Source organism: Carettochelys insculpta, chromosome 3, assembly GCF_033958435.1.
Source record: "Carettochelys insculpta isolate YL-2023 chromosome 3, ASM3395843v1, whole genome shotgun sequence".
Classification (NCBI taxonomy): Eukaryota; Metazoa; Chordata; order Testudines; family Carettochelyidae; genus Carettochelys; species Carettochelys insculpta.
Genome location: NC_134139.1, coordinates 31,828,166 through 31,850,478, shown reverse-complemented (window position 1 = coordinate 31,850,478; position 22,313 = coordinate 31,828,166). Strand labels below are relative to the sequence as shown.

Genomic DNA, 22,313 nt, shown 5'->3' with positions numbered 1-22,313 from the left:
GATCCAGAGTAGTGGGCAGGCCTGGCCCAAAAGCCTGCTTGACTGAAATAAATAGAAGCACTATTATCTCCCAGATTCTGCTTTTGCTGCTGAGTGCGAGTAGCATCTGGACAAGTAAAGTAAAGGAGCACATAACACCCAACAATGCCTTGAGTAACCAAGTATTTCTCACCTGTGACCCTCTGCCACTTGTAGTGTTGAGATTACTCAGAAGTTTATCTTAAACTAAAATTATCTAGAAGTCCTGCTCACTTTGATGAGCAAATCAATCAGTCTGCTCTCAAATTTCTCTCATTTAGCCAACAAAAAAAAGTTCCAGTCTCTCAATTAATATAACAGAAAATTTTGCCAGATCCATTGTCCTAACCAGCTTTCTCTTTTGTACTCAGTTCCTTCCTTTCACTTAGCATTTGCTCTTTTAATACACAGCTTTTTAGAAATAATCTACTTTATTAAGACGATTATTCACAGAATAAAAGACTTGACTAAAACACTCAGGAGATGTTGCCCTTTAAAAGATCCTCGTTAGAACATTGTAATTTTAAACCCTGGAAATCTGGAAAGTCAACCAAACACCTAGCAACAACCTTAACTATGCTTCCTTCCATTCTAGCCAGGGTTTAGCCCTCCTAATCACATACTGTATGAAACTGAAGTCTGACATCTTTTGCCATATGAAACTGAAGTGGAATATATGAATTACGATTACATAGCCTTTTCTTGGATGATTATGTAGCTTGCATTATATCTTCCAGCCTGCATTAGGTAAACAGATGATTAAAAGTAAAGCCTTTTATCCTTGTTATTAAGGCACCATGCTGCAAAGTGCTCCAGATTTGCATAACTGGTTGCAGATGTCAGGTTGTTGCTGGTGTGATGTACAGGACCCAGAATGACTAGCTAGAAGAACAGAAACTGCACTGGACTTCTCAATCATTTCAAATTATTTCATGCAGTATGGAGGCTGGCCGGGTTAAATGCAGTATTTACCTTTTGCTTCTCTCAGCAGTAAAGGAATTGAGATAGTGAACTCCTCCTATTTTTTCCTATTTAATAAATATTTTATCATATTGCATTTCATTGTATTACTGAACCATCATGCATCCGTTACAATCACCACCAAAGCTGTGATGAGATATCACTCAGAATGACAAGACAACCTATAAATGATAGACTGTCCAGACGTCAGGAGCAGCAAACAGCTGTAATAATCTGTAAAAAAGTAGGATCTTGAGTGTTGTGCTGCTTTACCTCAGTGCAGGAACTGAGAGAGGTTTTGGCAGTTCTCTATACCGAATCCATCTACATGTCGTTTGACCTCCTTCACCATCGGAACACATTTGGACTTTGTCCATACGTTGGTTATTTAAACTGCAATTTGCAAAATGAACTCCAGCCCATGTGTTGAAGCAATGAATCACTCTGAGATTGCCAGGCAATATCTAAGGTATTTATACATTCTATTGTACAGTACATGGTTCTCAGGGAGACTTATTTATATTCAAGAACTGTTCAAGGACAAGGATACTGCAAGCAATTACTGAAAGTAAAGAGATTGGTGAGGGAAAAATCTACCACCTTTCTTTCAGACACTCCAAAATTTATCTTTTTTTTAATAATATCAATCAAGAAAGCTACCCTATTAGAGCTGTTTTCAAAAGTTCTGTTTTAAGTGTTTATAAACATAACGGGCAACAGTGTGAGAAAATTGTCTCACCAGCTTAATGCAGGAATTCACTGCCCAGTCAAACATCACAGATGCCACATGACTGCACTCCAGTTCCAGTAAAGCCCCTTAGACTCAAGAAAATGGGAACCCCTACTGGCAAGGCCATTCTCTTTCCCCTTACGTTACTCCAGGAGAATGCAAATACATGCTGCTCTCTGGCTACAACATTCTTATGGTTTCCAAAAGAAGTGTTAAAAGCGATACTGTGAAGATCAAATCCATATATTTAAGAGATTCAAAATTCAGAGATGCAGAGTCCTCCCTGGTGCTATCAGCTTTGTGTATTAAAGTCCCTCCCCTTTGTAATCATCCAATTGCTTTTCGCCACATTTATGTTCTTTGTTTACACTTTTCACTCACTCAGACAGGCTGATTTCACTTCTCTTGCTGGTCAGTTGTGGTTCATGTGACAACACAAAGCAGTGCAATGTTTGGGGTATCCCTGTAGTAGGAAAGGGGGAAGGATAATCAAAACTCACATTGATGAAGCATTTTGAAGTCTAGAGATGGAAAATATTAAGTGTTAATATGTATAGAGAAAATCGTTTTCATTTAATTATTTTTTTTTTAAAACATGCCTCTCTCAAGAGCAACATAAGCATCTATGACTGTGGTATCTGGGAAATCCACAATTTTTAACGTATTTATCCTCACAACACCCTTTTACAGCACGGCAGTGCCATTTCACCCATTTGATCTATGAGGAACTGAGGCACAGAGAGGTTAAGTGACTTGCCAAAAGTCACACAGACAGAGGGGCTTGAATCCAGTCCTCAGGTCCTAACTAATGCCTCAACCATGGGACCTACTTTGCTCTGACAAGACTGTTATTCAGTTTAGGTCTTGTAAAAACCTCCATTTATTAACAGAGAGCCTCCTGATTCTGCAGTCAGATCTGCATAGGCAGAGCCCTCTAGGGGGCCTCTGCACAAATGCGGCAGACAGTTCCTATACAGTCCATTACCAGATCAGAGCCCCAGCTAATGGCATCCTTTCAACAACACTGAAATATAAAAAAGGCACTATCATCACACAGCTGCATGTGTTGGCTTGCTCATTGGTTTAAAAATGATGATGATGGAAACCATTTCACAGTTTTATTAAGATTCATAACCCAAAATTAACAGAATCCAGACAACCAAAATCATTTTAACAGATAAATTATATTTAAAATAACTAAGGCAGTATGTATGACAAACAAAAAGCTCAGAAATGTAAATACAAGGTAAACATTCAGTCCTCAACTCAAGAAATAAACATTGTCCATAAAATCCCTTTTTCTGGCCACTTGCTGTCAACTTTGTAAACATCCTGAAATCTAAACATCCCCTGCACTGTGCCATGTGCACAAATATAAAAAGAGTCACCGTGAAAGCAACAGTTTGAAGGAACAAAAAATGAGGATTACTGCAAATAAAATAAGGTTTGGGTAATTGTTTTTGCAAGTGATATTTGAATGCTGAACATTTTTCTAAGTGAGACATTTGTGGTACAGCTAATTTTATATTTGAGGCTGGACTTTAACAGATGAAGATGTATTAAGTCAACAATAAAAGCTTTAGTTTAAACACCCTTCATGCAAAATATTTTTCAAATGCTCTGAACACTACACTCAGCTACAAGTCCCTATCTGGCTTCTAATCTAAACCTCCCAGGACATCCCAGGACAAAAAGCATCCATGAGTGTCCAAAGGTATAATTACATTGTGGGGAAGTAAGGGTACATCTGTGTGAAATCTTTCATTTTGCTGAAAGCCTAATGAGCACTGACAAAACATCACTGTCATGCTCCGTATATGTGAGACAGACCCAGCTTTGTCATTAACTCCTAGTTTCTAGCAAAGGGAAAAGAACTCAAAACTGGGAAATAAACTAACAGAAGCTGACAGCTGCAAACAAAACAACCCTGCCAGAGAGTAATGTCATTGGTTTTCTACTGCTGTGCTCAAGCATCATAATATGGAAACTATAATACAATAAAATACCTCCTGAGCCACATCTAGCCGAAAGCATTCTGTGCTCAACCACTGGGATTCTCACCCCACCACCACCACCTGACCCCAGCCATCCCTTTGCCATAGGAAAGGAAGAAATAGCAGATCTTTTTTCAGCTACAATGAAAAGGAAGGAAAGAGAAGATTAAAGGTGTGAGGATAGATTTACGGAGGTACTGGATACTTAAACATACAGACATGCACCTAATGGAATGTTCAAAGTGGCCAAGCAGATTAGGCTCTGAAATCATTTAGGCATTTTTTGTAAGTCCTTTAAGGCGCTTATCTTCATTATTTGGTGCCTGCATAAAGTCTAGCCCCAGGTGACTAGAACTTTCTCCAGTGCAGGCTGCACATTAAATTTAGACACAATTAAATAGAGCACCAACTACTGCACTCAGGCAACCACTCGCCCTCAGCCCCACTGTCAAGTCAGAATGTTCTGCACACTGAAGAGCTTCCATCAAGACGGAGCATGGTAGGTACTACAGGGAGGTCTACAATGGTCTTGGGCCCTGAGTTTCACTGGCCCCGAAAACAAGTTATTTCAACAGTCAGCCTGTGGGCTTCAGCAATGTAAAAGCTGCAGCTGTTTCAGCAAAGCAAAGATAACGTGAGGACTGTATCATCTCTTCAATTATGCAGGTACTGGCCACTAGCATAAGCTAGATACCTGGCCAGATGAATCTGGCTGATGAGTATGGTAGATCTTATATAGATTAATATAAACATTTATATGCAGTAGCAGAGTATCAATTATTGAAATAAACTGATAGTTCATAGTTAGCTTCATTACTTTTAGCTATTCTTGCACAATGATTTCTAAATGTATCAAATTAGCATTTGTTATTGATTTAGGTCTATTATTTTTTTTCAATTGCCCTTAGCTCTGTTATTGTTAATTATATCACTTGACATGTTTGAGAAGCAGTAAATAATCTGGAACAGAATGCATATGTATTTAGAAATTTTAAAATTAGTTTTTAAAGATGTAGTGCAGTTCTGCAGTCTAGACGTATGACCTGATTTCTGACACTGAAAGCATACCTGGAAAATGATAGGTCTAAAGTATGCTGAAATGGAGACCGTTCTTTGATTCAACCGGAAATGTCACAGATTCCCTCATTCCAAAAGACCATCATCTGACTTAAGAACACAAAGCTGGACCCTGAAGCCATTTTTCAAGCAAATCACTTGAGGATTTGTTCTGAGGCTAAATGGGAAAAAAAATTCCTCATACACTTTGTGCCCAGTAAAGGATAACTGTAACTTCATGTTCCTACAGCACTTTTCATCTGAAGCTCTTAAATAAATTAAACTTCATGATAGCCCAAGAAGCAGTGAAGTATTAATAATGATTGCTTACAATAATTATTATTCCCATTGTGCAGAAGATTAAGTTACTGGACCAAGATCATAAAGCAGGCTGTGATAGACATAGGAATAAACCAAGCTCTCCTGCCACACAGTCATATGCTTTTGTCACAGATATGCCCTTCCTCTCAGACTGAAATAATGTAAAAATTCTTCGAATACCGTGATTATAGTACAGAAATCAAAATCTTATTTAATGTTACTATTTTATGACAGCTGGTTTCTTTTAATTCTTGGTGATCTGTATATCACTGCTTCTAAGCAAAGAAAAACAGGATGGGAATTCTTTGGGCCTAGCCCTAAATGTAGTTACATAGATGTAATCACTAATAACTTCTCTGAAATCAGGAATTATTTGGGTCTTACTTGTGTGATAAAAAATCTGAATGATCCCCTATTAGCCTTATAGATCCCAAAGAAATTCATTTTAAATAAATGCAAGCTGATCTCACTTTCACAAGTTACCTGGAATAGGTTGCAGATCCAATGGATTTGCAATACTCTTAAGAATACCATATAAATTGCTTGGCAAAAGAGAATATAATCTCAGTTATGCTCTTCTAGATATAGAATACAGTGTATAATTGTATGCAATTTACTCTCCCCTCTATCATCTTGAAAAGACACTAAAGCTAATGGGACTACAGCACTTCTGAAACTCAGGCTGCTGTTAGTCTGAGGGTATGTCTGTACTTACTGGGACATTGACCCTGTCAGGGTCAATCTTCTAGAGTTTGATTTCACGTATCTGATAGACACACATGAAATTGATCTGTCTGGGGTCAGCAGTTGGTCCCTGTACTCCTCGCTACCAACGCTCCCATCGACCTCCCTCAGTGAGGACAGACCTTAAAGTCAATTGCAGATATGTTGATTCTAGCTACACAATCTAGCTAGAATTGTGTATCTGCAGTCAACTTTAAGATCTAGTGAAGACCAGGTTTTAGTGTCCAAACAGAGATTAACATCCTAATTGAAATGGAATTATAGAGTGCCCAGCATTTAGCAAAACATCTGGCTAACTTGGGCACCTATGTTTCGCCATGCTGGCCTAAATCCTTTGTGTACTTACATTTTATACATGGGCACACATGCGCTCAAAATAATTATATTAAATGAACATTTAAGATACAGCAACAGCATCTCAAAAGTGAGGAAATGCTAGAATTAAGGGAGTGAATGCAATTTTAGTTTAGCCCCCTTGTGTGCACATGATGCAGTTTATAAATGCATAAGCACATACTGAGTTTTTCCCCAGTGCACAGAGACCATGCTTTCTGAATTCCCATGTGGGGCCCCAGGCCTTATTTACTGCACACTGTTCAAACCATACATTGAATATGTTATTTCCTCATGGGCTTTTCTGTGGTGTTTCCTTTGGGGTTTTGTTTTGTTTTGTTTTTTTAATTAATGATTTGATCCCCCCCCCACTACCTCTCTGACGTGAGGTATTATTATTAACCCCATTTTGTATAAGGAATTGAAGCACAGAGATTAAAGCCAAAATTGTCAAATTATCAGATAATTCTGCATGCGCAATCAGAGAACCCCAGGGCCTGATTTTCTGAGTGCCTCGCACCATACCACACTTCATATATTCAAATCACTATATATTGAACTCAGTGCAATTGTGGGTATTCAGCAGTTCTGTAACTTCAACCTCAGATGTCAGAATAAAAAACAACAGTAAGTCCTGTGGCACCTTATACACTAAAAGATATTTTGGAGCATAAGTTGTCATGGGCAAAGACCCACTTAGTCAGATGTATGATTGGAGAAGGTGGGAGGGAAGTGTCTCAGAGGAGTATTTAAAGAGGGAGTCTCAGTAAAAGGGAAGGGCCATGGCTGACAAGGTCTATTCAGTCAGGGTGGAGGTGGCCCATTATCGGCAGTTAATGTGGAGTTGTGAACTTCAAGAGAGGCAAAAGCTCCCCTGCCCCCCGACTGAACTGACTTGATTTCTCCTCTCTTGATGTTCACAACTCCACCCAAACTGCCAATAATGGGCTACCTCCACCTTGACTGAATTGACCTTGTGAGCTCTGGCCCTTCCCTTTTACTGAGATTTCCTCTTTAAATACTCCTCTGACACCCCGCCCCCCATTCACGCATCTGATGAAGCGGGTCTTTGCCCATGAAAGCTTGTGCCCCAAAATATCTGTTAGTCTATGAGGAGCCACAAGACTTCTTGTTGTTTTTGAAGAGACAGACTAACTCGGCTACCTCTCTGGTATAGAATAAAAAATATAATTGAAAAACAAAAATTTTATCACAGGAACCACATTGAACACCTCCCCTGAGGTGGCATCCTGAGATCCATATCACAGGCCTCTAGCCCTTGAGCTAGCAGAGTAACTGGAAGCAGAGGAAAGGCTGGCATCATTGATGTTGACTTGCCACTAGAGCGGGAGACCCACACTTTGCCAGTGGTTTTCACACCTATTTGCTAGGCAGCAATGGAGTGTTCAGACTCAGGAAGAATGGTTTCTAGTCCCAGTCAGAGGGACCTTAGAAGGACAGCCTGCAGTCAAGAAGCTGAATAAAACTACAAGAAACAGCAGGAGACCATCAAATCACAGCAGACATGGTAAAAGCACAGGATACTACCACACTAATGAAATGAGCAGAGCTGTTCAATGAAGTTTAGGGAAGAGATACCCTTTTGATTACCAGAAACATGCAATAATTGTCAGAATGCCTAAAAAGGGTGTTATATATTACTGTAATAGCTACATATAACTTACAGTCAGTCAGATAAGAACTATCTGCTGTATTAAAAAAGTCTTTTGTTATGGGATACTCCACGGGATGGAAGTGGCAGTGGATGCAAAGCTGAGGGAAGTAGGGATGGAGCCAAGAGAAGCTGAGTAGGTCAGGTATTCACACTCACGGCCACATAGCTGTACAGAATGGCAGGCTCCCCCTATGACCAATTTCTTTGATTTTCAAAAGACATCTGACAGCTCACATAGGCACACCTTGCGGAATACTCTTCAATCCTATGGAAATCCAGCTCGAGTGAACAACTAGGCAGAACGTTTCAAGAGAACAAATGGCTTAACTTAGCCAAGTTTATCGTCTGACACAATTCTCATATTCAGATCACTTAAGACAGCTGTGCTCCCATTATAGTCGCTTCAGTAAGTAATGAGTATAGTATAGCAGGTTATGAAACTCTTTACGCATCACTAACATCCAACCCATCAGCTCATAACTGTTTCTTCACTTGCACAGTATTTTCATTATCTCTGTCTTGGATAGTACCTTCCAAACAAGTTGCCCATGAAGGCTACCCATTCTAGGGCATAGAATAAATGTACAGTAAGGTCTCAGAGTACGCAAACCCAGAGTACGTGACCCCACTCTTACGCGGCTGACCCCCAATTCCTACAGTAGTAGTTTTAATTAAGTATCTTCTACAAGATATTGCATCTGATGAAGCAGGTCTTTGCCCATGAAAGCTTATGCTCCAAAATATCTGTTAGTCTATAAGGTGCCACACGACTTCTTGCTGTTTTCGCAGACACATACTAACATGGCTACCCCCTGATACTTCTGCATGCCCGGTCTTCACAATCTGCTATGCAGTGGAAAACATGCTCCATTTTCTTCAGAAAGAAATTTTAGAAGTCTTTTTTTCCCCCCAAATGTCATTTGCTCATTTGGCTTCAGGAAGTTTGCTTGGATGGGCGAACAGAGGGAAAAGGGAGACAGTGGAGAGAGTGATGGGGGGCAGGGTGTGGAAGGTGCAGGGGTGGAGTGTGGGTGGGGCCTTAGGCAGGGGAGCTTGCCTCCCCAAGCAGCAGCTTCACCCACAGCCCATGTCAGCAGAAACTTGCCTTACCCATGACAGAATTTCCCTGCAAGTCCCCTTCAGACAACAATTGTCTGGCAGAAAGGGACTTCCTTTTTCCACACACCTCTAGTCTCTGGATTTGGTTTTAAATTCACATCTTTTCTTTCATTATGTGAATCTCTAGAAAACTGTCATTGGGATTTCATACTGTAGAGTGGTCATATAAAACTACGATGCTATTAAAACCAACACTCTGCCTGGGGCATTGTTATTTAGTAGAATCCAAGGCCCAAACCAGAGAACGAAGTAGAGTAGCCTATAAATTGCTGCATGTTGGGTGAAGCAAGAATCCCAGCCTTCTGCAGCAACGTCAATTGACCATGATGTAGGAGCTTGGTGCCTGACACAAACAGATGACAGCCCCATTGGTCATCTAATCCACTTTGTGGAATAGCTATGCAAGGGCAACTGCGTTTAGTCCCCTTTGTTTTGATCTTTCAGCTGTGCTTGTATTATAAATCTGGGGCATTTTTCTCCAAGCTATATAACTTACTCAGCTGCTGAATAATAAACTGGTCTCTGTGTAGGCTCTTTATGCTGAAGGCGTAGGGTGAGATTGTCAGCCCCTTTCCAGCCCCTAAATGGCCAGGTAAATGTACTGAGGTGACGAAAAGGGGACTTAAAATCTGTGTTTCCAGCTAAGGGAAATTCCCTTTGTACAGGCACTAGAGAAGACAGATAGCTGTGGATGACAGCAGCTAGCTACAAAAGACAGTAAGGCTGCTTGAGTACCCTCTCCCAAACTGGGTCATAGGGCACATAGCACACAGCTCTGAGGGGGACGCTTTCTCTCCAGCCCTTACAGCAACCAGAATCAGGGAGGCAAAAAGTTGGCATAAAGCTCTCATTCTTTTCTGATCTCGCACAGACAAGAATCAGGAATAACGTTAATGACGCTAATTAAATTACACAGATAGAAAATCAGTGAGACGTCACATTCAGCTCCACTATCATTAGCAGTAACAACAAACAAATAAAAGACAACAGCTGCATAACTGTGGGGGAGTGTCTAGCCTCAATGACTTCAGAGTCCAGCATCATCACAATTCTCCGCCTTGTCTATGGCTGTCAGGTAGGATTACAATAGTGCTCGTGACCACAAAATTAAAAGCTGCAACAGTATCTTTTAAAGCTTTACTTCCAGCATCTTTTGCATATAAACTGAAGTCTGCAGACAAAACAGCCAAAAATGCTGTGCGCAGGAATAACACTGAAATTCCGCTGCGAAGAAAGTTACCTGCAAGCCAGCAGCCTGTCTTTTGAAGCTTCACAGCTTTTATAGCAAAAACGTCAAAGAGAAAAAAGGCTTAATCTCAACTTTACATATCTTTCTTTTAATTTTCCAAACTATTAACTCCTAATTGTGACTTTGCGTCTGTCTGAATGCAGTAATTTTTCTGCTCTCTGCGCTTTTCCTCCAACACCCACAGTACTACTTTAATGGACAATGATGTTTCAGCCCAGGATATATTGATGGGCTTTTCACATTTGCATTGTGTTCAGCCTGACGCTTACATGGCCCTATCTTGCCATCCTAGCTAGGTAAGAAAGGCTGCTTGACTGCAGTGTCCAAATCAGCCCTGAGAACAAGAAGTCTTGTGGCACCTTATAGACTAACATATTTTGGAGCATAAGCTTTCATGGACAAAGACCCACTTCATCAGATGCGTGAGTGGCGGGGTGGTTTCAGAGGGGTATTTAAGGAGCAGGGTCTCAGTAAGAGGGAGGGCCAGAGCTGACAAGGTCTATTCAGCAAGGTGGAAATGGCCCAGTATCAACAGTACTTATCAAGGGAGGAAAAAACAAGTCAGATCAGACAGGGGGATATGAGCATTCGTCAGAGTCTAATGGGGAGATATTAGCACCCAGAGCAGAGAAACTGACTTTGTAAGCTGCGAGCCACTCCCAGCCTCTGTTTAATCCATCGTTAATGGAGTCAAATTTGCAAATAAGTTGCAGCTCAGAGATTTCTCTCTCCATTTGATTTTTACATTTTTTTTGTTTCAGGACTGTCACCCTTAAATCTGCCATTGAGTGTCCAGGGAGATTGAAATGCTCTCCCACAGGCTTCTGTACATTACTGTTCCTGATGTCTGATTTATGTCCATTTATTCTTTTACAGAGAGACTGTCCAGTTTGGCCAATGTAAATCGCAGTGGGGCATTGCTGGCACATGACGGTGTATATTATATTTGAAGATGTGCAGGTAAAGGAGCCCCTGATGGTATAGTTGGTGTTAGGTCCTGTGATGATGTCACTGGTATAGATATGTGAGCAGACTTGGCAGCGAGGACTGTTGCAGGGGCTGGTTTCAGGCCAAGAGTTGCTGGTTTGTGATGTGTAGTGGCTGGTGAAGATTTGTTTAAGGTTGTCAGGCTGTCTATAGGCGAGGACAGGCCTGCCTCCCAACGTCTGTGAGAGGGAAAGATCATTGTTCAGGAGGGGTTGCAGATCACTGATGATGCACTGGAGAGGCCTTAGGTGGGGGGCTGTATGTGATGGTCAGTGGTGTTCTCTTGTTTTCCTTGCGAGGCCTGTCTTGTAGCTGGTGGCTTCTGGGTACCCGTCTGGCTCTATCAATCTGTTTCCTCACTTCCTTAGGTGGGAACTGTAGTTTGAGGAAAGCTTGGTAAAGGTCTTGTAGATGTTTGTCTCTGTCTGATGGATCAGAGCAAATATGGTTGTACCTTAGTGCCTGGCTGTAAACAATGGATCGTGTAGTATGCTCTGGATGGAAGCTGGAGGCGTGTAGATAAGCATAGCGGTCTGTGGGTTTTCGGTATAGGGTGGTATTTATGTGACTGCTGCTTATCTGCACAATAGTGTCGAGGAAATGAATTTCTTGTGTGGACTGGTCCAGGCTAAGGTTGATGGTGGGGTGGAAGCTGTTGAAATCACGGTGGAACTCTTCAAGAGCCTCCTTCCCATGGGTCCAGACGTTGAAGATCTCATTAATGTAGCGCAGGTAAAGGAGGGGAGCTAGGGGACAAGAACTGAGAAAGCGTTGTCCCAGGTCAGCCATAAAAATGTTGGCATACTGTGGGGCCATGCGGGTGCCCATAGCAGTGCCACTGATTTGAAGGTATAATTTGTCCCCAAATCTGAAATAGTTGTGGGTGAGGACAAAGTCACAAAGCTCCACCACCATTTGTGCCTCGGTCTCATCAGGAATAATGTTCCTAACAGCTTGGAATCCATCTTCATGTGGGATATTGGTGTAAAGGGCCTCTACATTCATGGTAGCCAGGATGGTGTTTTCAGGAAGGTCACCGATGGATTGTAGTTTCCTGAGGAAGTCGGTGGTATCTCAAAGAAAGCTGGGGGGGGTGCTGGTAGCATAGGGTCTAAGTAGAGAGTCCATATATCCAGACAACCCTGTGGTGAGGGTGCAAATGCCTGAGATGATGGGGCATCTGAGACTCCCAGGTTTATGGATCTTGGGTAGCAGGTAAAATAAACTTGGTTTGAGTTAAGAACATAAGAACGGCCATACTGGGTCAGACCAAAGGTCCATCCAGCCCAGTATCCCGTCTGCCGACAGTGGCCAATGCCAGGTGCCCCAGAGAAGGAGAACAGAAGACAATGATCAAGTGATTTATCTCCTGCCATCCATCTCCTGCCCTTGTCCTGAAGGCTAGGGCACCATACTTTACCCCTGGCTAATAGCCATTTATGGACCTAACCTGCAAAAATTTATCAAGCTCTTTTTTAAACCCTAATAGAGTCCTGGCCTTCACAGCCTCCTCCGGCAAGGAGTTCCACAGGTTGACTGTGCGCTGTGTGAAGAAAAATTTCCTTTTATTAGTCTTGAACCTACTACCCATCAATTTCATTTGGTGTCCCCTAGTTCTTGTATTATGGGAAAAGGTAAATAATTTTTCTATATTCACTTTCTCCACACCATTCATGATTTTATATACCTCTATCATATCACCCCTCAATCGCCTCTTTTCCAGACTGAAAAGTCCCAGTCTCTCTAGCGTCTTCCCATATGGGACCTGTTCCAAACCCCCAATCTTCTTAGTTGCCCTTTTCTGAACCTTTTCTAATGCCAATATATCTTTTTTGAGGTGAGGAGACCACATCTGCACGCAGTACTCAAGATGTGGGCGTACCATAGTTTTATATAGGGGAAGTACGATATCTTTTGTCTTATTATCTATCCCTGGTTTAATAATTCCTAACATCCTATTTGCTTTACTAACTGCCGCTGCACACTGCGTGGATGTCTTCAGAGAACTATCCACTATAACTCCAAGATCCCTTTCCTGATCTGTTGTACAGTTCAAGCAGTGTGTCTGTGTAAATCTGTTCCTGTGTTTTTATAGGGACAGTCTTGAACAGATGCTGTAGTTTCTTTGTGTATTCCTCAGCCCTGCTATCACTTCTCTACCAGAGCTGTCTTTGCCCCTTTTACCTAAAGCATGAAGAGAGCTTGAAACTACTCTCAGGTTTCCACTGCAGATCTCTTGAAGCTGGATGTATTAAATGCATTAAGATGAAACCCCTTGATAGTTGTGCGTAGCCCTAGCCATCACATTTCAAAGTGCAGAGGTCCATGGGATGTGAGGAACAGAAGGAATCCTCCACCCTACGCCACTGAATGACTTTGGCATGGCAGCCAGTGGAATCCCCTTCAGCAAGTATAACAGCTCAGACGTCAGCAGAGACACAGGTCTGCCACTCACAGTATGGAAGAGGCTTTGTGGATGAGCTGCAGAGAAGTAACATACACCTACACTCCAATTAAAACCCCACATCTGGCCTGGGCTCATGGGGCTTAGCCTAAATGGTTTGTTTGATTGTGGATTGATCCTAGAGCCGGAGCTCATAGGTCCACACCGCAGTTAAACAGCACCTCAGCCCGAGCCCTGTGAAGTAACCAGTAGCTGTGCAGACATACCCACAGGGGAACATAGGAACCCCTGCACCCAGGGTTTCCGGCTCCTGCCTTCCTTCCATTGAGGAACTGCACTAAAGTGACCATCCATCCTGTATTTGATGGGACGCTCCCATATTTGGAGGGCGTCTCTACTTATTTTTTAAAAGGGACTAATTGTCCTGTATTTGAGCTCCCCCCTGCAAACCCACTGACTGCTGTGTCTGTGCCACTTCCCTGGGGCTGGTGGGGGAGGGGGGAGGTGTGCACTGCTGGCTGTTGCTTCCCCGGGGCTGAAGAGCGCCAGTGGCTTCTGCTTCCCTATTGGGGAGAACCGGCAACTGCTGCTTCCCCGGAGCTTTGGGGGCAGGTGGAGTGCTGGCGGCTGCCGCTTCCCCAGAGCTCGGGGGGGAGGGCTGGCAGCTGCCATTTCCCTGGAGGGGAGCAAGGGAGGGCCACCGGCTGCCGCCTTCTTCCCGGCTCCCTGGGGCTTGGTGGACCTGGGAGGAGTTGCCCCTCCCCCTCCCAATATCTCCCAGTCCTGTACGTCGCCTTCCACTGTATTGGGTCAGGCTCCTCCAGGAGTGTGAATGGCAGCAGGAAGCAATCAAGATGTAACTCTTGATAGGTCATCAGCATCCTCTGCATGGTGCAGTGTCCTGAAAATAAGGCAGATCTGCAGACCAATGTGTCTTCCACTTTAGTGCTGGCAAAGACACAAGAGGAAGCAGTTTGACCTGAAGTATGAGGAATTAGTAGTTCATAGGAACTCTTTAAAGTGAGCAGGTCTACACCCCGACAATTAGTAATTAGAAGTGAAAAGTTTTAGGTTGTTAATGCTGACAATAGCAAATAACTAACTCTCCTGAGCCTCCTGTATATATTTTTCTATGATTTTACATATCAGTCAACTAGTTCAGACATTAAATGCAAAACCTCACACTCAGATGATTTATTACACCCCTTTAGAACGCTGATCCACAAAACAAAGAATGAATTAAAAGGTTTACAAGTATACAGTGTAATTTCACCTGCTATAGATAGGATCTTGTTTCATTATTGTTTCTGCGATTCAAAGGAACACAAGGCCCATTTTCCTAAGACCAACACTCTCGAATCAATGTGAGTAAAAGATGTCACTCACAATGACTCAACTGGCAACTATAAGCACTATTAGAAACCTCAGCCTTCTGGGATCACCAGAATGGGTACAATTCTCAAATTGGTTTTGTAACACCAGACCAGATGACCCTATGACCAGATGGAAATAAGGGGACTTCGAAGTAGGCAGGGTCCTTTTGAAAAGGAGCCCCGTCGGGATGAGCTGTGCGGCGGCGAGGCGCATCAATTTCAAAGTGCCGCCGCTGCCCGCATGCTAATGAGGCACTGAATATGTATTTCAGCGCTTCATTAGTAAATTTTGAAATGGCCATTTGCATGGCCATTTCGAAGTTTGGGGCTAGTGTAGACACGGCCCAGATGTGGTCCCACATAGCCATATGGAATGTGCCTGTGTAAAATGTGAGATGGGGTGCAGTATTTTCAGCCCCTGCTTTTCATTTAAGCCATAAAACCGATGCGATGTAAGTCAGAAGCTGGCAATGACACATCATGACTTACCACAAGCGAAAAAGCATGCATACAAGAATACTTGCTCTGCAGTTACATGTATGAGCCATTGCCGTAAAATACTGCATTTGCTGCTGCATAATGCTACAATATAGAAAGGTCAAATATACTATATTACCAAGTTATAAATAATTCAGGATTTAAAAGCATCCTTGCTGATACTGAAAATGCAGAAGGCACACAAGACGGCTCTTTAGGCAAAGTCTGTGTAACCTTTTACAGACCTAGCGCATTAGACTGCCCTACACTTCACATTACGCTGCCAGAGCGTGTGCTATTCTCTCAGCCCAACCCACACAGTCTTTCATTAACTGATCTCTTGGATTACAGCTTGGGAAACTGGATTTTTGGGACAGATATACTCTACATGGGCTTCAGAAAATGATGCCCACAGTTCAGAAGCAGATCAGTGAATTACTAAGGAGTCCATTTTGCATTTCAAAAGCAGAAGGAGACCTCTTATCATTTATACTGCAATAACACCAAGGTGCCACACTGAGCTTCTGGGCCATATTGTGCTAGAGGCCATCTCAATGCACCATAAGAGATGGAACACCCCAAAGAACTTCCAATCTAAACATATCAGACGAAATGGCTTACTCTCTGCACCCTGACACAGCTATACCTACCGGATTACCAATCAGAAGCAGAGTGTATTTCCAAACTCTAGTTCCATTCCCACTGCTATATTAGCAAACCCAAATCTGGGAAGGCCACAAGATTTATTCAGATGAAACCTACAATGCCCTTACATTGCTCTGTTGGTGCATCAATATTTTCAGGTTAAGAACTGCTTTCTTAATGAAGGCAGCAAATGACCCTTAATCTGGAGATTTTAAATATGTTTTCTAGACTATGCGAAAGTAATTTTAGCATTTGTCTATTGAAGCAGACTAGATATTCAATACCAAGATGTCATTTACAGTTGCACGTTTCTGACCATAACTATAGATTGAGCCCTACCTTATAAACAAGCAGCACATAGGGATGCAACTTTTCTGCATGCCCCTTGCCTCTTTGTGAAATGCAGAGAGGAAACAGCTGGCTTTGAAAATGGCTGTGCTTCAGTGGCTGGTGTTAAACCGAAATGCTTTTTAAAACACGACAGTAATGCAAAGTCTCTTCATTCAATCAATTTCTCCATTTTAAACATTTTTTCTAATCTATGTTTATGATCTAAAAAAACCTGGAATATCAGTTTGGCCTCAAAATCTACCAACGTCCATCCCACCTATAAATTCCAGAAACATCATCAGCACTTTGGCATTGCTTTTCATTCTCTTCGATGTAAGACTGCAAATCCCTTAAAACCTGCTTAGAATCAGAATCCCACCTGCCAGCATCATTGCTGTTGATTATGTATCGCACCAAAACATGCTGATTACTTTACAAAAGTACATAAAATGACAAGTTCATTTCCCAAAGAGCCAGATTGTGGCCTAAGCTGTAAAGCCAAATGAGGGACATAAAATGTCACAAGTTCTCCAGTGCAACCTCCCCTGGCCTTGAGCATGGGTGTATAGGAGCAAACCATGAGCTTGACATTCCCTTATTGAGTGGGTGGGCCAGAGAAATGGGGCAGTGACTCCAGTTCCTGTCCCAGTGCACCAGCCAGAGTAGCACAGCCAGTGCAGGGGGGCAAACAGCAGAGATAGTAATCTACTACCGGTCAGGACCAGTCCTAGATACGCCTCCCCAGAGCAAGGAGGAGTGGCGATGTGCCTCTCTGAGTCACAATTCTTTCCTGCGGGTTCCTCTGGGAGCACAGCTGTGTGTCACTCCTCATAGAGGGCAAGGTGAATTTGGTCTTTCAATCTAAGAGCATATTCTACTACCCGTACTCATATGCAGTGCAGGCATGGACTCCAGCAGGCAGAAGGACAATCCCTAGGGCAACTCCCAGAGCAGGGTACTGCACATGATCATCTGACAGATTACAGGTCTTTAACAGAAAGGTGAAATGTGATAAAAAACCAACAACAAACAAGAAAACCCCCTTACCCTTCATCATTTCATATATTCAATATATTGATAGTAATTTCCTTCCTTGTCTTCATATCCAATTTCTTTTTATAGGTTTTGCTTTTGCTATTTGGTAATTTAGCTCATGCCCACTTACGTACATAGTTTTGGATATGAAAATCTGAAAACCAGACCTAAATGTTTTAAGTGGATAATTGTAAGCCTGTTACAATAACCATTAGAGACCAAATTTTAAACGGTATCCTTCGTTTTGTTTTGTGACAAAAGTAACCAATATTAGTGCCAGCAGTGTATTATCAATTTATGTTCATTGTCACTTGGCTTGTTGTTTAATTACCATAAATATCCTGATCACTGTTCCTACTCCTGTGTTTATTTCCACCTCCCAGGCTACCACCTAAGAGTCATCTCCACAGCAAGTACCAGTAACCTTTAGCTGTCAGTCAACTAACTTTGGGGTCATTATAGGCCTTAGTCTGATTATGCTGACTTGACTGAAAGCAGGATTGGAGCCTAAAGTACTTCAACTTGAGCAGGATTATGCCCTGAAAACTTGGGTGGGATAAACACGCACAAACATATAAACAACATGTATGACTTAGTGATTCAAGAATTGTGTAATAGATTGGCTACCACCATATTTATTGGAGAGTAAGAAATAAAATCAGGCAATATTTAGTCATGTCAAGAGGTTCCCCCACCACACATGCACACACACACACGATCTCTTTCCCAAGCTCTGTGTACGTGCAGTACGCATGGATAGATTTGAGGTGAGAGAGATATTGTAGTTTGCATGATCATGATGGTCCAGATGGTGACTGGTCCTTTGTCAGGGAGCTTACCCAACAATGCAGGGGCTGAGCATAAGCAGTCCCTGTGCTCTCTGAATGCAAGAACTACTTCCAGGCTGGGGAGGCAGTAATAGGCTCATGGAGGGCAAGGCCAGGGCTTTCTCTTCATTTTCTACTGATCCAACCCAGGGGAAAATATATGCTGCACCCTTTTAAAGGGTGGTGTACAGCTGTCAATTTTGGTCGGACACATTCCTGGACATTTCGTCACAAGACATAATCTTTAATTTCTGGGGACTCCCGGACGATGCTGGGCAATGTTCCCTCTGCTTTTTCTAGCCAAATGCAGGATCAATTTTGTTGTGTGTGGCTGTGCCTCACCAACAGAAACACATGCTGCTGGCTGTGGGCCCGGTGGGCACGCTGCTAATCAACTGGGTGGCAACTGAATTTCTCCTGGGTGGCTGCCCAAGTGCACAACTTACAAGGAACATTGATCCTAGAGAGCCAGCAAGCCTAGTGGGGGGTGGGGGTTCCACTATAGTGTACACTCCCAAGGAGCCCTCAGAATCTGAGGGTCTTCTGTGCCACAATCAGCCCACAGATGGGACTGCAGCTTGTACACACATATCCAAGCTAGCTGTGATCTAGCTGAATGAAGGTAACCTCAGGTGTATCTACCAAAGCTGCAGCCCCACCTCCTGAGTGCAGGGTAGACATACCCTGAGTCAACCAAAACTCCTGGGGGCTCCCCCTACAGTTCCTTTCAACACTTCCCCACGTAGTCTGTGGCTTTGGGCCAGCCTCTGTCCTCAGAGGAGAGAATCAGAATTGCAACTATATTCATGACCAGTTTTTGGTGGTCCAAGGACACCACCACCCTTCTGAGAAGGACAATAAAGGTGTGTCAGACAGAAAGGCTTTTAGGCACGTCTGAGAAGAGAAACTGCTTTGTGTGTAAAACGTGTAGTGCCAGTAGCACATAATGAACAGAGTATCTGGCCTGTCCAGTCTCAAAGGAAATCTGATGTTCCAGCATTCTGTAGCTTCAGAACAGAAGGGCACATCTGTTGCCTCTGATCAACTATCGCTGTAACCCTGGAGTGAATGATGATGGCAGTGAACAGAGAATATTTCCTGACCGCTCACAAGAAAGTGCATTGCTGAGGTTCACTATTTAAAAGTGAGCGCAACCTGCTCGAGAGATGCTTGGAATCACAATTCCTGGTTTCCCATAATTCAGTGACAGCCATAGAACTGAAACGCTGCATGACACTGCAAATCTACTTCCTTCACCTAGAGCACTGTGCCGGCCACCTGCTGCACCTCCTTTCACCACGACACCAGCTCACTTCTTCCATCTCTTTTTTTCTGTGTGTTAAAGACGCCAGATTCAGTGAGCTCTATAAAGAGGACTAAGCACTAAGGACAGTTTTCTTCTTACCCAAAATAGCTCTGTTAACATCTTCCCTCAAAGTTCTTCCGTCCCACCATGTAGTTCTTCTGAATATTCCCTGTAAAACTCATTTAACATTTTTAATTAAAGCTACTTTGAGGGCGTTAAACTCCCATTAACAGAAACCGGGAACTCTTCTCATATTTTTATCCACATCCCAATGCTAATGATGAGCAGAAATAAGCCCCCTGTTAACAGGGTTAACCTTTGCTTCACTGACCGAGATCCTAAACCATTTCCTGCATGTCCCTTCCCTAGGGGACAGACAAGTTTCACTCATCTGACATGTCAGGCAACTGAGACATTGCTTCAGGCAGAACTAGGAACAGAACCAGGTCTCAGCTATAGCAGAGCCAAGTCTCTTCAACATCATCTTACAAGGAGAATATACCAAATATGCGCTTAACTTGTTGTCGCTAGCCACAAGACAACACTCTGCTCCAGAGCCTGGAACAGAACTCAGGAATCTTTAACTCAGCATCCCACTGCTGTCTTACAAACCACTGTGTAACCCTCTGCCAAAGCACGTCATACGACCCCTCTAATGGCTGGTCCCCATAGAGGATAACAGCCAACTCATTCTCACTTCCATGGCAAGTTTAATATCATGAAAAGGACCTTCCACGCACCTTCAGCAACATGCTGAATTTCACACAGAGAGAGATGATTAGAGACTTTCTCCACATGATGTGTATGTTACAGAGATGGCCCTGAGAGCTGTGGACAAATTTATTTCCCTCAAAAATGAGCAGGATAGATATTTTCAAAATCCACTCTTTGCTTCGTAGCGACGACCATTTCCAGAACCATCAAATAACCACGTGCACAACTGCTTGGATTGAAGCTGCACATCAGAAATACCACCTGGTTGGAGAGATGTTAATAAAGGTTCTGTGCATTATTCCTATCATTTTAGATTTAATTGTGGATCACTATTTAGCAATTTAATTGCTGACCTGAGTCAAGAAAAGAAATAGTTTGCTTGCAAAATAAATGGAGTCCTTTTGTTTTAAAGACACGGCTCTCTTCTAGAGGGGGTGCGTTCTCCTTTGAAAGATACATCACAGATTAAAAAAGTAGGAGTTCTCCATTTGCCTCATTGTTGAATAATTTCGTTCATAAAATTTTTATATCTTGTTTACTGTGCCATTAGCAAGATTGATTTGTTTACAAGATAAACATAAAATATAAATCAACAACAGAATTAGTTCTGTTTGTTTTAATTTAGACACATTAATGTCTTCTGTACAAATGTACTCAAGGATTCTGCATTGTATCACCAGGGTATAATTCTCCAATCACGAACTAATTATTATAGACAATTTGCAATGGCTACATATTTCTCTCCTTAACAAACAGACTAAATCACAGGCAGAGGTCTACAACACTAATCATAAATGACAATTAGCGCTGAAACCTACCTCTGCTGGCTGTTTTTTACACTGATGCTGTCTGAAGAACACAATCAACTAAATGCACCCTCTGTGCTATATGTGACCTCAGTAAAAATTCAGCATGAACATGTTCTCATGGTGGAGTATAGTGATGCATTTTAAGGAACACAGAAAAACATGTACTTGCTCATACAACTTTGGGATTGCTATGCCATGGTATTATGTGATCAGATCAAGTGTTTCATTTGGAGAAAACACATTACTGGTGCAATCATGTGCGGTGACACTACCCCTTCCCCAGTTTACTAAGAATTAACCTCCTCTCTTTGCAGAGGTGCTCAAGGAGAAGGAACATAACCTGACGCACTGAGCAAACAAGACAGGAGACAATCGGCAGGAAGGCAGAGCTCCACTACACCCAGGATCATAAAACTGGACTGAACCCCTAGACTGGGGGAGTTTTCTGTTAGGCTGTTTCTGCTTACATAACCCAGCGTGCCACTGTTCTCATGCTGAGTTCTTTTGATTTCTGGGTAGAAATGTTACTTACCTCTTGAGGAAATCCCCTTGAAGCTGCATTTTGCTATTGTTAAGTCTTTTTACTACGCAGCTGCTGGTTTTCGTGATGCAAAATGAAGCATCTCAGTTATGTATTCTTCCACCCTGGATTGTCACCTGTTCTTCAGGTCGTTGCCGTTGAATTCATCAGCTTTGCAATGATTATACAAGTTGCAAAATTGAAAGGCAGAATTGCCATCTATGCATTCATTCCTTCTTGTGCTCTGGCATCTCACAGCAACAGATAACAAAGCATAATTGTTGGCTGGGCCAAGCACTAATGTATGTGCTATGCTGCAGAATGTAGTACCGATTTCACTAATATGGTGTACCAGATAATGGGCGACAACAGTTTCAAGTGAAATTATCTATTTACTTTTACTCTCAGTATTTCGTAAACAAAAAGGATGTCACAGAAGAACGCTTAAATGATTGTTAAATGTATACTGTGGTGTGTAGATACATGCCACAATCCAGAATGTTAATTGTCCATTAAAATAATAATAAAAAAGGCTTTTACAAACATGGCAGTATTGCGCCATGCAATCCACCACTGGTTAACCATTTCATAAGACAAGGTTGTTTTTTGCCCTTTGTTTTGAAGGGTTTTTCATGAGGTCTCATTATCTGTTCCCCAACACAAACTAAAGTTATTTCAAAGCATCAA

At 42.4% G+C, this 22,313-nt stretch overlaps 2 protein-coding genes across 2 annotated transcripts in view; one reads left to right on the top strand and one right to left on the bottom strand.

Annotated features, from left to right (window-relative positions):
- Positions 1-21,870, top strand: part of HHAT (hedgehog acyltransferase) — a 367,215-nt gene extending 345,345 nt beyond the window's left edge. The window contains exon 14 of the mRNA XM_074988515.1: positions 21,421-21,870. The gene's annotated coding sequence lies outside the window, so the exon portion shown is untranslated. The remainder of the gene's footprint in view (positions 1-21,420) is intronic.
- The window catches only part of KCNH1 (potassium voltage-gated channel subfamily H member 1), a 290,356-nt gene that overhangs the window by 35,870 nt on the left and 232,173 nt on the right, over positions 1-22,313 (bottom strand). The gene's annotated exons all lie outside the window — the stretch shown is intronic.